Genomic DNA, 11,290 nt, shown 5'->3' with positions numbered 1-11,290 from the left:
AAGCCGGGGATAATTACTAAGTCAGATCCTTCTCCTTTTCCCTCTTTTTCACTTCATAGCAGAGGGAGATTGAAAAGGAATTCTTCCTACGCCACAGCCAAAATCGAGGACCTCTTTTACCGTATCAAAAATTTTGTCAGAGCATCTAAGGGGGAAATTAGCATCAGAGAAACTTGGATAACTCAAATTTTTCTTCTAACATAAGCAAAAGCCAATCTGTGAGCCTATTGCCCTCCTCCACAGACACTTTGGAGTTCAGATCAGTAGTATATTCAAATTGGTTCAAATATTCCGATGACAAATTAGACAGATGTCATCACTCCTACCACATCCAAAGTATCAAACAGCCTAAGGCCCTGTTTGGGGGAGCTTTTGGAGGGCCAGAAAGCACTTTCTGGCCCTCCAAAAGTACTTTTAGATGAAAAACTGTGTTTGGTAAATTTTTCAAAAAGCTGATTCAGCTTTTGCGGGAAGCTGAAAACAGCTTTTGGGAGGAAGCTCCAATTTGGAGCTTTTGGGAGGAAGCTGTTTCAGCTTTTTCGGAAAGCTGTATTTTTGATAAAAATGTCTATATTAAAATAACATAATTACATAGTTTGTCCCTTTATAAATCTAAAAATCTGCTGGAGCCAAGAACCCTAGCTGTCAGACTCCCTTCCATAAGAAAAGGTATTTTTCTTTTCAATTTTTGTATGCATCTCTTGAACCACATTTTGGAAGAAAAAAATTTTAATCCTTTTCCATACCTTCCAAAATCAATCTATTGTTTTTTTTTTATCATCAACCTCGCGGCCTACGCTGAGGTCCTCCTCGAGCGTGGACCACGAAGAAGAGCCCCTGAACCACGGAAAATTATTTTATGGGAAATTATTTTATACTAATAATTATAATATTTTATACCTTTATTTTTGTGTTATACTATAAATATAATATCATATTATATTATATCATAATACATTAATATGTTATGTTAAATAATTTAATATTATGTTATATTATGGAAAATTATTTTATACTAATAATTATAATATTTTATACCTTTATTTTTGTGTTATACTATAAATATAATATCATATTATATTATATCATAATACATTAATATGTTATGTTAAATAATTTAATATTATGTTATATTATGGAAAATTAATTTATACTAATAATTATAATATTTTATACCTTTATTTTTGTATTATACTATAAATATAATATCATATTATATTATATCATAATACATTAATATGTTATTTTAAATAATTTAATATTATGTTATATTATGAAAAATTAATTTATAATAATAATTATAATATTTTATACCTTTATTATTGTATTATACTATAAATATTGTATTATATTACATTATATTATAATACATTAATATGTTATTTTAAATAATTTAATATTATGTTATATTATGAGAAATTAATTTATACTAATAATTATAATATTTTATACTTTTATTATTGTATTATACTATAAATATAATATATATTACATTATATCATAATACATTAATATGTTATGTTAAATAATTTAATATTATGTTATATTACCAAATATTAATTTACTCTAATAATTATATTACTATTATGCTATATCAACATAATATTATTTTATATTACAATAATATTATACTATATCGTATATTTATGTATTAATTTATGTTATGTTTTATTATGTTCTGTTGTATAATACTATGCAATGTCTTTTATGGTAATTTTGTCATACAAAAGTACTTTCTCAGTTTGTTTACCAAACACAAAACAAAGTAGCACAGCACTTTACGAATGTGGTTACCAAACAGCAAACGGCTTTTTATAACAGCTCTACTTCAGACAGCTCTACTTCCAACAGCTCTACTTCTAACAGCTATACTTCCAACAGCTCCCCCAAACAGGGCCTAAGTCAGTCTTAAATAAATCTTAGAAAGATGACCGGTTGACAATCTGTAATCAACTGAGACACACTGTCAATTGGATAATATACTCGACAGAGGCATCTTAATTCAACACTGTGAAACACAGATAAAACTAATGCGGAGGATTTAGCCAGATAGCATATCTCCTAGCTGAAAATTTAGGGCTGATTACTAGAGGATGTAAGTATTTCATTAATCAACAGCCCGATAAGTCCTGCAAAGGATTTGGCCAGATTACATATTTCCTGCAAGAAACTTCCAGGGCTGGTTGCTAGAGGGTGCGAGCTACTCATAAAGCAAAACTAGATACAACCCCAATAGCTGATGAACAGCATAAAAAAATATCCTAGTTTTACAATAAATAAAAGCTAAGAGTACTATTTTCTGTTGAGGTTTGAGAGAATCTATAAGCAAAACCTTGGCATTATAGATAGAATATACCAATATATCAGTACAAAGATGTTAAGAGAAATAATAAAAAATAATAATTAATAGTATTTGCAGAGGTCCAAGTTCGTTGCAGTACCAGCAGTGCTCGTCATATATTGTATGCAAAGCTCTTTAAGCATTGATTGATGGTGCTTTCGAAAAATTGTTCTCCCAAGTGCAGAAGAATCACACAAGTAGTATAACTCGGAAGTTCGAGGTCGATTCCTCAGGGAACGATCTATGGGTTATTAGCTTAATTTCAGATTAATTGATTCAATAAACTTGTGGATTAAGATGATGGTTTGCAAATAGAAAATAAACCAGTCAATAGAGAATCGAAGTTTGGATAGATTAAGATGGTGTAGGGATCCAGAATCTCCTTTAATAATATCAAGTTCATGCGATAAATTCTATGATTCTTTTGTTTTCTTTTAAAAATTATAAGCAAATAAAATTTAATTATTGAGTATGTTCTTGATAACATGAATTCTCTTTTTAAGTATTCAACGTGCCTTAGAACGTCTACGATGAATCAAATAATTGAGGAAAACATGTATCAATAAGCATAAATCATAAAAGAATTTTCAACATATAAGAATCATAACATAATCAAAAGATAGATCGTATAAAGAAAAGGATTAGAATTTACATCATGAACTTGGTACACCAAAGGATCTTCCTTCACCCATCACCAAGGACTTTAGCTCATCATCTTCCTCTCTCTTTCTCACTCTTTTTTTTTTTTTTAATAACAGAAACAGGGCATCCCCTGTTTCTCTCTACACCTTTTTTTTTCTTTCCACTGCAGCAGCCCGGCTCCACTCTTCCTTCCCCCCCTCTTATAACAATCTTCACCGCCTCCCATTCGAGGTGATCACGAGCGTTGGAACGGAGGATGAGGATGATAGTGGTATTTTGATGATTAATACAATGATTAAGAGTATGTTACAAGTTAATTCGATACATCATTAATAAGTCCGTCATTCTCGATACATTAGTATAATGAGATTAAGATGTATTTAATGATTATTAATGAGATAAAATTTGCGATAGGAAAGGGATAGTGAATTCTAAATTCTAATTCGGCAAAGTTTCAAGTTGTTGCCCAGATAGACAACCCAAGAGGGGGGGGGGGGTGAATTGGGTTTTTAAATTAATTTGACTAATTAAAACTTTGTGGATGATTAATTAAAAACTATAGCAATTTATTTAATTAAAGCTAGTGCTGTGAGTAATGTGCGGGGAAGAAGATGAGAGACAATGCACTACAAACACAAAGTTTTATAGTGGTTCGGAGCTAACCCTTGCTCCTACGTCCACTCCCCAAGTCTCACTTGGGAATTTCACTATAACCCCCTTGGATTACAGCCGGTTGTTTTGCAAGCTCACAACCAAACTTGTTGTTTTACGAGCTCACAACGAACTCGGTCAGTTTTCCCAGGCTCACCGACTAGAACCAACCCCGATTGTTTTTCCGGGCTCACAATCAAACCCTTACACACGTTGGTTTTAACTTGGCTCACCAACCAACCTTAAACCCCTTGATTCAATCCCCCGATTGAATCAAGTACAAGAGATAGAAGAAAACAGAAAATAGCTTCTCAAAAAGCAGATTTAAACAATATAAACGTAAAGGAGTTTAGAAGCCCTCAAACGCTTTTAAACTGGTGAAGAGGTATGGCTTCTGGAACTCCGGTCTCCTCTTGAAAGAGTGACCGACTTGAATGCAGGAGGAGGAAGCTTTGAATGCTGGGAAGAAGTTGTTGAAGCAGTAAATGCAGATCTTCCCTTTTTCTCGTTGAAGAGCACTTGGAGAGCTTGGAAACTTGAATGCTTGGAGTGGAATGTCTATTCTCTTTCTTGCTACAGTCCTCTGTGGCTATTTAAGCCAATCCCCACGGAAACTAGCCGTTACTCTGCTTTTTCTGGCCGTTCTGCACACTCTGCGCAGCGTGACAATATGACCGTTGGTGGGTTGGAGTCGACTCGCGCGATCAGGAGTCGACTCGGCTGTAGCGGGAGTCGACTCAAGCTTTTCCGGAGTCGACTCGGCAACTGTTCCAAATTTGAATTAAAGTTGCCGTCACGACTAGGAGTCGACTCGTCTTGACCCGGAGTCGACTCGCCAACTTCTGGAGCTGACCTGGCAATTTTGGAGTCGGCTCATCCACTGAAGTCCGTGGATCCAAATTTGAATTTTGTCCACTCGAGTCGACTCGACTGTCCTTGGAGTCGACTCGAATTTCAGAGCCCGAACTCCCGATTCTCTGTCTTTTGGCTCATCCAGTCTTGGAGTCGACTCGAACTTCCTTGGAGTCGACTCGGCTCTCAGTTTCCGAAAGTTGGTCTTCTGCCTTTTGACGTGAAGCTTGTCTTGGAGTCGACTCGAGCTGTCTGTGAGTCGACTCGAATCTCAGAGGCAGTAACATGGTCTTCTGTCTGTCGATGGTCGCTCAGTCTCGGAGTCGACTCGCGTATTGCGGGAGTCGACTCGAATCTCAGAGTCCATAAAATGCTCTCTGACTTTTTCTTTTTGTACCGCTGAGAGTCGACTCTCACCTTCTTTGGAGTCGACCTGCCAACCATCGGAGTCGACTCGCGTTCCACTGGAGTCGACTCGAATTTCAGACTCGAAAACTGCTCTCTAACTTTTCTGCCAGTGACTGCTTGGAGTCGACTCTTACCTCCTGGAGTCGACTCGGTGAACATTGGAGTCGACTCGCGCACTTCAGGAGTCGACTCGTTGACAGGTTCTGAGATGAAGCTTTCTGTTCTTCTTTCTGTTCTCAGTCGGAGTCGACTCGTACTAATCTGGAGTCGACTCGAGCTCGTGCCAGTGAACTTGATACGCTTGGAGTCGACTCGTGATACTCGGGAGTCGACTCGAGTCTCAGACTTCTTAACTTATCCAAAATACTATGAACCAAGTCTTGAGACACTTGGACAGGATTTTCACTGAACACTCAATTGAATTCATTAGTAATCACAAGATATACTCAAATGCTTTGAGCTCATCAAAATCAAATGGGGTTTTAATCAATCACTCCACAATCTCCCCCTTTTTGATGATGACAAAACTTTGAGTATATGTAAAATGAATTGCTCAATAAATAATGAAATGAAATCCATAAATGAATTCAAATGTCTGAAAATTTAATTTATCCAAGTTTGAAAGGAGTGAAACATTAAATTTCGGAGTTAAAGCTCCCCCTTTCATTTGGAATTATATAAGCCTTCATATTATGCAATCGATTGTTTGGCTTATATGTCATTAATGATTTATCTTGATTAAAATTCAGATTCTCCCCCTCAACATATGCATTCAACTATGTTTTGATTTTCTGAATTTTCTTTTAATGCTTTGAAGTTTTTGAGCTGAATTTTATCTTTTTAGAGGGAAAATCTGTCAATTTGTTCTTGAGTAGGATTCAGCTAATCTCCGAATATCCCTTGAATAGATTCTGGAGATTACTCCATTAGGAGCCCCAAAAGAGAGATAATGAGCCTCGAGGTACCGAATCCACTTAGAACAAATTTGTGTGTGTTTTTAAGAGTTTATCGTTTTATTTATTTCCATTGATTTCTTTTACATATTTTTCAATATTTCTCCCCTTTTACATATTTTATACATATTTCTCCCCCTTTTTGTCATCATATCAAAAAGGAGGTAATCACACACAATCAATGGCACAATCAATCATCAAATGGCACATAATTGAAGATAAGATGTCTACTCATTGTATTGATATGAATGTGAGTACATTTGAGCATACAATAAGTAAAGTAAAACAAGACAAAACACAAAAAAAAAAAAACATCTATGGCCTCCTCGAGGATGAGGCTCCCCCTCTCGAGGATGCATCTCCTCCTCTGGAGGATGTGGCTCCTCCTCTCGAGGATGTGGCACCTCCTCTCGAGGATGGTGCTCCTTCTCTCAATCGGCTCCGCTCCATGAGGAGGGTGACTGCATCTGTCACATGTCCGAGCTGCGTGATAATAGACGTGGTGGCTCTGCTATGTGTAGTGGAGAGCTCTGTCACCGACGCCTGAAGCCCAGTCACCGATGTCTGTAGTGCGTCCAGCTTGTCGATGAGTACATTCGACAAGCGCTCGGCCCCCTCGGTGGTGGTGTGCATGTCACGACCTATGTCCTCTCGCATCTGTCGAGTGGTGCTCGTGACCTCATTCATGCTTTGGAACTGGGCCTGGACCAAACTCCGGATATTGTAGATCTCTTTCCGTACATGAGCCGTCATGTCAGTCACGGCTGTCAAGGAAGGGACCAACTGAGAGGATACGGGTGCAGGAGTGGGAGCAGGCACCGCACCTCGGAGCTCCCGAAGCAGCTCGTCCCTCAGATCTCGGACGATCTCCTGCCGCAGCTCCCGGAGCTGCTCTGGATCAATACGGACCTCCATAGATGGTGGAACTGAGGAGGAAGGTCCGGCAGAGGTGGTAGGAGCAGGAGGAGTGGATGGGAGGTCTGGATGGTCTGGAAGGTCTGGGTAGTCTGAATCTGGCTCAGGACTGGGTGATGGTCTGGTGGTCTGAGCAGTGAGAGTGGACTTCCTAACCCAGATCCCTTCTCTCTTCCGAAACCCCATCCTGTGCATGGTCCCCGTACACAAGCGATCAGTCCATCGCAAGGCACGAGAGGGTTCCCTCACAGGAATGGGAATTTCGTACTGCCTAAAAAGAAGAGTGAATAACATCCCGTATGGGAGTGAGAGCCTAGGTCTATCTAGGGGCTCACACATATACCTATAAATGAGCTTTGAGAAGTTGATCGGGGTGTCCTGAAGGATATAAGACATAATAGCTAAGTCCCTCTCATTCACAAAATCAAATCTCCCTGTCTTAGGGAAGATGGACCTGGACAGAATGCTCAAAAGGATTCTCACTTCAATAGGAAGTGAGCTAGCCGATACCTCATCTAGGGGGGACTGCGGTGGATGCCCTAGGACGACTGTAAGGGCGTCAACCCTATCCTCTGGATGTGCAGGAGCCACCCCTACTAATGGAAGGTGGAGGATATGGGCAATGAGGTCCTCCGTGACACGTAATGGGACACCTACTACCGTGCCCTCGATACCTCCATCTCCCCGATGGACGGTACTATAGAACTCCTGAACAAGGCCTGGATATGTGGGGAGGTCCAAGGTGAGGAAGTACTCTAGGCCCTGGGCTCTAAGCCTATCGCCTATGGTGAACCCTTCCCGGGAGAGATAGTCGAAGTTGACATACCTCCCGGAGGTGACTGCCTTCCCGGCCAACGGCCTTGCGGGAACCGCCCTAGGCGGGGAACGAGCCGGAGGTGGTTGCCTCGCGGGATCGTGCCGCGCCTTGGAGCGCCGCTCGGGACCGGCCTCGGGACGGGACCTCTTCCTAACGACGGTCTTACGAGGCATCTTGACCTAAACGGGAAGAAAAATACCTAGAGGACGGTGAAGGACCAACAGAGGAAGCTCGGGACGGACCGGAAATGACCTAGGAACGGACGGAAACTCAATGTCCGGCGAAGAATCGACGGGAAAAGAGCTTGGAGACGATCGGGGATGACCTAGGAGTCGGCTCTAGGGCTTTTTGAACAGTGGCAGCTTGAGGAAAAGTGTTTGCGAAACGACAATCCTAGGGTTAAAAAGTCGGATCCCGACTGCGAGTCGACTCCCCTGAGTCGCGAGTCGACTCGACCTCGAGTCGACTCCAGAATATGCGCGAGTCGACTCTCTGTTAGCGCATGTAGCCTTCGAGTCGACTCCCGACAGTGTGCGAGTCGACTCCCCCTCAGCTGCCAACTTTGCGAGTCGACTCCCGCAAATGCGCGAGTCGACTCCCCCTTAGGAGCCGGCTCTGAAACTTACTCGAGTCGTCTCTAACCTTGGCACGCACCTAAAAACCATGCCATAATAGTGCCAAATGAGGGAAAATCACCTAATTAAGGACTGATTTGATGATCACTGCATAGAAACTCTATTTTAATCTCATTCTAATCATCAAAATCAATTAATCTAGTGGAAACTCCCACTAGGATGGATCAATCACTCCTAATCCCCTTCTAAGCACACTAAACCTCTCTTCACTTAGGGGTTTTGTAAAAATGTCTGCTAATTGATTATCAGTACACACAAATTGGAGTGACACATCACCATTCAATACATGATCTCTTATGAAGTGATGTCTTATCTCAATGTGTTTAGTTCTTGAGTGTTGAATTGGATTTTTAGTGAGATTTATGGCACTTGTGTTATCACAATTAATGGGGATTTTATCTTGTTTAATGCCATAATCTTCTAATTGTTGTTTAATCCATAAGATTTGAGCACAACAACTCCCGGCTGCAACATATTCAGCTTCTGCAGTGGATAATGCAACCGAGTTTTGTTTCTTGCAAAACCATGAGATTAGGTTTTCTCCTAGAAATTGACAAGACCCGCTGGTACTTTTTCTATCAAGCTTACATCCAGCAAAGTCTGAATCTGTGTACCCTATTAAGTTTAGGCTAGATTCTTTAGAGTACCACAGTCCTATGTTCTTAGTTCCTATTAAGTATTTAAAGATTCTTTTAACTGCAGCTAGGTGTGATTCTTTAGGATTAGCCTGATATCTAGCACACATGCACACACTAAACATAATATCAGGTCTACTTGCAGTAAGATACAGTAAAGAACCTATCATACCTCTATAAAGTTTTTGATCTACAGATTTACCTGATTCATCTTGATCTAACTTACATGATGAGCTCATGGGGGTGCTGATTGACTTGTTTCCCTCCATATCAAACTTCTTGAGCATCTCCTTGATATATTTTGCTTGATTGATGAAGATGCCTCCTTCAGATTGTTTGATTTGAAGCCCGAGGAAGTAGTTCAGCTCTCCCATCATGCTCATCTCAAACTCACTCTGCATCAAATTAGCAAATTCCTCGCAGAGGCGATTGTTAGTAGCACCGAAAATGATATCATCAACATAAATCTGTACTAATAACATATCCTTATTTTTTTTTTTCAGAAATAAAGTTGTATCTACATTTTCCCTAGAGAATTCATGTTCTAATAAGAATTTACTAAGTCTCTCATACCATGCTCTAGGTGCTTGTTTTAGTCCATAAAGTGCTTTGTTCAGTTTATACACATGATTAGGGTATTGATGATTTTCAAAAACCAGGAGGTTGTTCTACATACACCTCCTCATTAATAAACCCATTTAGAAAAGCACTTTTTACATCCATTTGATATAGCTTGAAGTCCTTAGAGCATGCATAAGCTAATAGAAGTCTAATCGCCTCAAGTCTAGCTACGGGAGCAAAGGTTTCATCAAAATCTATGCCTTCTTCTTGATTATAACCCTTTGCTACTAGTCTTGCCTTATTCCTTATAACAATTCCATTTTCATCTAGCTTATTTTTATATATCCATTTAGTACCTATAATTGGATATTCAGAAGGTCTCTCTACTAGATCCCACACTTTGTTTCTAGTAAATTGGTTTAGTTCTTCTTGCATTGCATTTATCCAATTTACATCATTTTCGGCTTCTTCTATATGTTTGGGCTCAAAGTGTGAAACAAAAGCTAGATGGTTATTCAAATTTCTAAGAGATGCTCTAGTCCTAACCGGTTGTGATGGATCATCTAGAATTAGTTCCTTAGGATGCCCGTGAGCATACCTCCAAGCTTTAGTTAGCCCATGATCCATTATAGGCTCTTGGTTTGATGATTCTCCTTCAATCAACTTTTGATTACCATCTTGTAATCCCATCTCATCTATCTTTTCTTCAAGTATTTCAATATCATCATCAAGATTAGCTTTCTTACTAGAGGAGATGTCACTAGAGTCATCAAATACAACATGTATAGATTCTTCTATAACTAGGGTTCTTTTATTAAAGACTCTATAGGCTTTACTAGTTGTAGAATAACCTAAGAATATTCCTTCATCAGATTTAGGGTCAAATTTCCCTAGATTATCTTTCCCATTATTATGTACAAAACACCTACATCCAAAAACATGAAAATAGTTAACCTTTGGTTTTCTGTTTTTCCACAGTTCATAAGGTGTTTTCTTTATGATGGGTCTTAATAGAACTCTATTTAATATATGGCAAGAAGTATTAATGGCTTCTCCCCAAAAGTACTTAGGGAGATTACTTTCACATAACATAGTCCTAGCCATTTCTTCTAGTGTTCTATTCTTCCTTTCCACAACTCCATTTTGTTGTGGTGTCCTAGGTGCAGAAAAATTATGAGTTATCCCCTTTTTACTACAAAATTCGTCAAATAATTGATTTTCGAATTCGGTACCATGGTCACTTCTAATGGCTATGACTGAAGACTCTCTAGCATTTGTTACTTCCTTATGGAACTTCTTAAACATAAAAAATGCTTGGTCCTTATGCGCTAGGAACATGACCCATGTGTACCTAGAGTAATCATCTACTATAACTAGACCATATTTATTTCCACCTAGGCTTGTTGTTCTAGTTGGACCAAATAAGTCCATATGTAATAGTTCTAGTGGCCTAGAGGTAGAGACACATTTTATAGATTTAAATGAGTTCCTAGATTGTTTGCCAAATTGACATGCTTCACAAATTTTGTTCTTTTCAAATTTTAATTTTGGCAAACCTATCACGGAATCTCTTTTAACAAGTTTAGTTATTGTGTCCATGCTTGCATGACCTAACTTGCGGTGCCATAACCAACTAGCATCATTATCTTTAGTTTCATTAACAACTAAACATTGGTTATGTTTTGCAAGATCTTCTAGGTCTACCACATATACATTTCCACGTCTAATCCCTTTAAATACTAAACTATTATCATTAGGATTTGTTATAATACATAGTGATGGTTTAAACATAACATCATATCCTTTATCACATAATTGACTAATGCTTAACAAGTTATGCTTAAGACCATCGACATATCTAACATTATCTATAAAAGTAG

Source organism: Phoenix dactylifera, unplaced genomic scaffold (assembly GCF_009389715.1).
Source record: "Phoenix dactylifera cultivar Barhee BC4 unplaced genomic scaffold, palm_55x_up_171113_PBpolish2nd_filt_p 000182F, whole genome shotgun sequence".
Taxonomy (NCBI): Eukaryota; Viridiplantae; Streptophyta; class Magnoliopsida; order Arecales; family Arecaceae; genus Phoenix; species Phoenix dactylifera.
The sequence above is the reverse complement of the archived record's forward strand: the minus strand, read 5'-3'. Positions refer to the sequence as shown.